The following is a 5,834-nucleotide window of genomic DNA, read 5'->3' as shown; positions in this document are numbered from 1 at the left end:
GTAGAACTGGGCCCTGTCTGCCTCCCTGCCTTACCCCTCCCTCTATCCCCATCCCTTCAGGGTCTTACCATATGCCAGGCACTCCCTGAATCATAGACTTTTTATAACCCCATTTAATCCTCACAATTAAACCTATGAGGAAAGTACAGTTAGTCTTATTTATACATTAAGATGCAGAAGTTTAGAAACTTTAGATCCATTCTGTAAGGTCGCATAGCACCTAGGTGTCAGGATCAGAATTCAACCCAACTCTTCTGGCTCCGAAACCCAGTTAGGTTTCCCAGTCCCGCTAGGTTTCCCCGTCCTGAGTCTAACCAGACACAGAGACACAGGGGATAGGGGACAAATCTTCCAGGCCAGCATGAAAGCGTTCACTGTCATCAGCCAGCATCTCTGACAAAGGACGATGACTTCCAGAAGGCCTGCAGAAGTTGCCCTGCTGATCTGTGGGGGCTTAGGAACCCCAGCACAGCTGAGAGCGGGCTCCCTGGCTAGCTGACCTCCTGCTCCCATTCCCTGCCCAGCCCACAAATCCTGTGAGCTGACACACCCTCAAGTCCTTTCATTTCTGCAAATTCCTCCACCACCTCCAAACTGCACTAGGCTTTATCATGAGAATTCTTTTTTTTTTTTCATTTTCATTTTAAGAATTGTTTTCAACAGTTCTTGAAACAACACATACGGCCGCAGCAGATTAAGCTGGGGAATCAAGTAACCCATCCTCTTGTCTCAACTCAGTCTCTAAGTTGCTGTGTGACCTTAGGTCACTTCCCCTCTTAGAGCTACAGTTGTTGCATCTGTTCAATGAGGGAGCAGTCCCATTTATTTTTAAAATTCCTTGAAATTACATTTTATTGTTAATGATATTTAAATTCATTTCATTTTTAGAACTTTGATCTTCCCAAAGTGATTGCACTGTCTTGGGAAAATATTAAGCTTGAAATCACACCTGATTTGGGCACTCAGCTTTTGTTCTCTCCTATAAAATCAATTCTATAATGCTAATATTTGCAAGAAGTTTTCTTTGCCCCTGTGCAGTCCCCGTATAGAACTACTGCTGGGAAGGACAGGGGTACAGGATAGTTAGGGAGCTGGGGATTAACATGTATGCACTGCTCTATTTAAAATGGATAACCAAGAAGGACCTATGGCATAGCATAGGGAACTCTGCTCAGTGTTATGTGGCAATCTGGTGGGAGAGGAGTTTGGGGGAGAACGGAGACATGTATATATATATATGGATGAGTCTCTTTGCTGTCCACCTGAAACTATCACAGCATTGTTAATTGGCTATATTCCAATATAAAATATAAAGCTTTTTAAGTTAAAAAAAAAAAAACTACTGCTCTGATGGGTGAAAACTATAAACTCTCCTCCAAGAATTCACCCACCCGCTGTCTGTTGCCTCCTCCTCCTCTGTTAAAGGGCTCCTGTGATAAGTGCACTCTCACCTGCCCTCCGGAGTCTACCTCCCTATAATACCAACCCTTGAACAAAACAGCATCAGCTCCTTTAGGTAATGCCTTGATGTGATGATTTAATCGCTAAGTCGTATCTGACTCTTGCGACTCATGGACTGTATGTAGCCTGCCAGGCTCCTCTGTCCATGGGATTCTCCAGGCAACAATACTGGAGTGGGTTGCCATTTCCTTCTCCAAAGTAATGCCTTCCTCCCTTCAAAGGAGCATCACCACCCTACTTCACTCATTTCTGCTCCTGCTGTTCCTTGAATTAGCCGGTCCTCCCTTCAGTATAGTCTTTTCTCGCTTTCAGTAAGGCCCCAGCAATGGCATTTCCAAGCTTGAGCCTTTTTGTGGCTCCTCCTCTCTGCTGTGAGCCCTGAGCTGTCCCGTCTTTGCTTCTGACGCGTCTGCTGTTTGGTCTCTGTGTTCTTTGGGTGTGTCTTTTTCTGTGCATCCCATCTTTCTGGGTGTGTAAAGGTAACTTTTTTCTCTGATGGTGTAGGGGATGCAGGAAGTGAGTGTGATTATATATAATTTTTCCCCAAACCCAGATTTTTTCAATATCTACCAAGACTTTATATATATATATATATATTTAGTTATTATTTGGCTGCACCAGGTATTAGTTGTGGCACATGGGATCTTTAGTTGTGGTATGTGGGATCTAGTTCCCCAACCAGGGATGGAACTCAGGCCCCCTGCATTGGGAGCCTGGAGTCATAGCCACTGGACCACCAAGCAAGTCCCAATACTCACAAAGTCTTTTTTAATGCTGTACAATATCATACAAGTTAAAGGTATATACAGCTTAGTCACAATTTTGAAAGGTTATACTCCATCTCTTGTTATTATATGACTATTTTTTAATATAGAAAATGTGACCTGGAGATAAAATGAAAATAAATATTAAATTAAGTGGAAGTTTAAGCATTGAGAGGGAGAAAAGGCTAGACTGAAGGAAGGGCCGGCTAATGCAAGGAGGAGGAGTAGAATGAGGGAAAAGGAAAGGAGGGGACGCTCCTTTGCAAAAGGGGCGGTGCGGGGTTGGGGGGGTCTCTTTTCACTCAGACCTACAGTGGGACGGGGGCCCAGAGTCCCAGGCCCAGAGGAGAGTGGGAACAGCACGCCTCGAGGGGACAAGAGCAAGCCACGGTCTGGGTGGTGAGGAGACCTCCTGGGGGAGGAAGTGCCAAGGAGCAGATTTCTGAATATGGTGCTGAGACGCCTGAAATTCCTGGAAAAGTTTGTGTAACGAAAGGTCAGGCCCAAGAAGAATGCAATTGGAGGTATGTCCGCACAGCCCACCACCTTGCAGAGAACCAGCCGTAAACCTTATCTCTCCACCTCCGGAGAGCTAGAGAGAGCTATCTCCGAATTCCCCGGAATTCAGGCTGAGTCAGCCCTGGGGGTTGGAAGGCCTGGGCCATACACCTGAGTCACCCCAGCATGGGTGGTCCATCCGGAAATGAAGTGGGAGCAAAGGGTGGCCAGGATCGCTAATGCCCACAAAGGCTAAGTGTCTTGGATTCTTATCAGCCAGCCCCTAGCCAAAATTTCCCTCCCAAGAAAGTGAGGTCCCGGGGCTGGACAGCACTATACTGCAGGCAGCAACTTCGGACATTCAGGACCGCGAATTTCTCGTGGCCTGTGGTTTTTCCCTCTCTCTGCCACCGTCAACGACTTCTCCAGCTTCAAAGATGGCAGCTGACTCACCCTCTTTCTTGGGGGATTGGAGCAGGACCCAGCAGGGAACCCAATCTAATTCCAGTCTGTCCCCTTTCCCCCTGAGCGGAGCCCTAGTTTCCATGGAGGAAGGAGAGAAGAGGCAGTGTTCCTTGCTGTCTGTGTCCCTGAGAAATTCTCCAGCTCCCTGCCATGTTCCCTCCTGTCTTCTCGCAGGCAGGTGAGAAGGGCCCCCAGGGACAGAGACGTGCAGCCGAGAACGCCCTCTTCCTCGCAGAGTTGGGGGAGAGGTGACCTCACTGCCTGCCTGAGGCTCCTAGACACGTAGGCTTTTACCCTGTGGCCCAGCCCCCCTCCGCCTCCACACTGCACTCGCTCTGCTTTGCTCCAGGTTGTCCTTTCCCAGGGCCCAGGGCCCAGCCAGACTGTTCTACAAGTAACACCACTTTGATCCTGTCACTCCCCAGCTCAGAACTTCCTTTGCCTTCAGAGTAAAGGTCAAGCTCCTCATGAAAGATGGAGCTGAGTCCTTCCTGCCTGGCACTAGCTGCCTCCTGCCCCAGCCCCAGGGCTCTGCCTGTCCCTCCTGCCGCCATGCTTGGCACCTGCACCTGCTGAAACTTTACCCTTCCTGTAGGCCCTGGCTCCAGCACACCCCAGCACTCTGCAAACATTTACTGAATGAAAATCACACACCAGGCACCTCCCCACGCTGCCCGCCACAGTCAGCACAGTATGAAGTGGCCCCTCCCACGGAGACCCCAAGAACCGACCTTTGTTACACCCTGGGCTGGGTTATACCTGTCTGAGCACCCCTCCCTGATTGTAAACCCGAGCCGCAGGCATCTGACAGGCAGTGGACGAGGGCGAATGAAGCAGCCGTCCATATTTGTCTCATCTGATCTGCACAGTAACCTTGGGAGTTCAGTATCGTTATCCTCATTCACAGACGAGGAACCCGAGGCTTAGAGAAGTGATTTGTCCCTCCGGTGTTTTTGGGGGGCTCAAGCCAGGGCCCCCAGATTCCAATCCAGGGCCTTCACACCGGCTTTCTAAAGTGCTTCCTCAAAATCAGGGTGGTGGGACTTCCCTGGCAGTCCAGTGGTTAAGACTTTGCCTTCCAGAGCATGGGGGCAGTTTCAGTTCTTGGTCAGGGAGCTAAAATGACACATGCCTAATAGCCAGAAAACCAAAACATGAAAAAAGAAGCAATATTGTAACAAAACCAATAAAGACTTTAAAAATGGACCACATCAGAAAAAAAAAAAAAAAACAGGGTTCTGTCTTACAAGTTTCTATTTCCCTCAGCACCCAGCACAGGAATTTGTTCGATTCAAGAATGAGGGAATGAATGCATGGTTCCGAGGGTCAGTTCCATCCAGGTGAATCATTCTCTCCGCTCTGGTCCCTATTCTTCTCCTGCACATTTGTTTTTTCTGTCCTCTCCTCTCTCTCACCCTAGACCCTAAGGATTCAGCAGATAAGGAGGAAAGAAGCTGTAATTGTTCTCACTGATTTCAGGGTTTGGATTCAGGCCCCAGGATTCTGGCCGCTAGATGGGAGGACAGGAAGGTTCTGCCCTCCACCCCACACCCAGCTTGATAGTGAGACCCAGCCCTCGCCCCATCCTCCCCAATTTCTCTCAAGACCCAGGTGGGGCAGGAGAGGGAAGCAGGGCAGTCTGAGAGCAGTGAGGGGGTGGAGAGGGGCCTAAATGCATGACTCACCGCCCTTGTGCCTTCCGGGAAGGGGAGTGAGGGACACCTGGACGCTTGAAATTCCAACCCTTCCCCAGAGAGACACTTAGGTGTCTGGACAGGAGGAGGAAGAGCTCTGTTTACCTCAAACTAAAAAGCAGCCATGGCAACGGAGGCCAGGGCCATCTGAGCAGGGAGCAAAGGTCTTGACCAGAGTGTGGGCCCTGCTACCAGCCTGCCAATTGGGTCATTTGCCCAGATAGTGTCACACAGGCCTTCTCTGGCCGAGCACCCCCTTGTGGGCACAGCCTTTCCTGAGAGCTAGGGGGACAGTCCTGAGGGAGAAGCCACCCGTTTTACAGATTCACATGTGTTCCCATCGCCTCCTCACCTCCTTCCTTGAGCCTTCTCTCTGAAGACTAGAGACAGACAGACAGACACTGAGCCAAGGGGAGCTGAGTGGAGGTTATCAGTCAAGGAAGGCTTCCAAGCCCCCATATAAGGAGGAGAGTGATCCAGGCTAAGGAAGAAGCAGTGTCTTCTTAGCTAACGTGAGGCCAGATGCACCATCACTCTCCTCTGCTAGTTATCAGAATCAAACTCCTGGTGCTCAAAGGGACCTCCATGACTGCTACCACCATCCTTAACAACATCCCCTTACCTGCTGTTTGTATCCATTCCCATCCTTTCCTCCTCCCTCTGGGATATGGCCCTGGCTGTGCTCTGAGTTGGGCCCTTCAGCTGCACTCCGAACTCCACCCCTCAGAACCTCACTACATCAACTGGCTTCTCTCTCTGGCCCTGCTCCTCTCACCTTCATCCTAGGAGGGATTTCTCCCCTCTATCTGTATCCCTGCTCAAGACCCTTCCTCCTTTAAAAAAGCAAAGAAGGGGACTTCCCTAGCAGCCCAGTGGTTAAGACACCACAGTTCTTAACTGAGGGGGCACAGGTGCAATCCCTGGTCGGGGAACTAAGATTTCACATGTCATG

The sequence above is a fragment of the Moschus berezovskii genome, chromosome 6, assembly GCF_049115385.1.
Source record: "Moschus berezovskii isolate FMDL1 chromosome 6, NW_MosBer_1.0, whole genome shotgun sequence".
In the NCBI taxonomy this organism is placed as follows: Eukaryota; Metazoa; Chordata; class Mammalia; order Artiodactyla; family Moschidae; genus Moschus; species Moschus berezovskii.
This window is presented reverse-complemented; position numbering follows the sequence as displayed.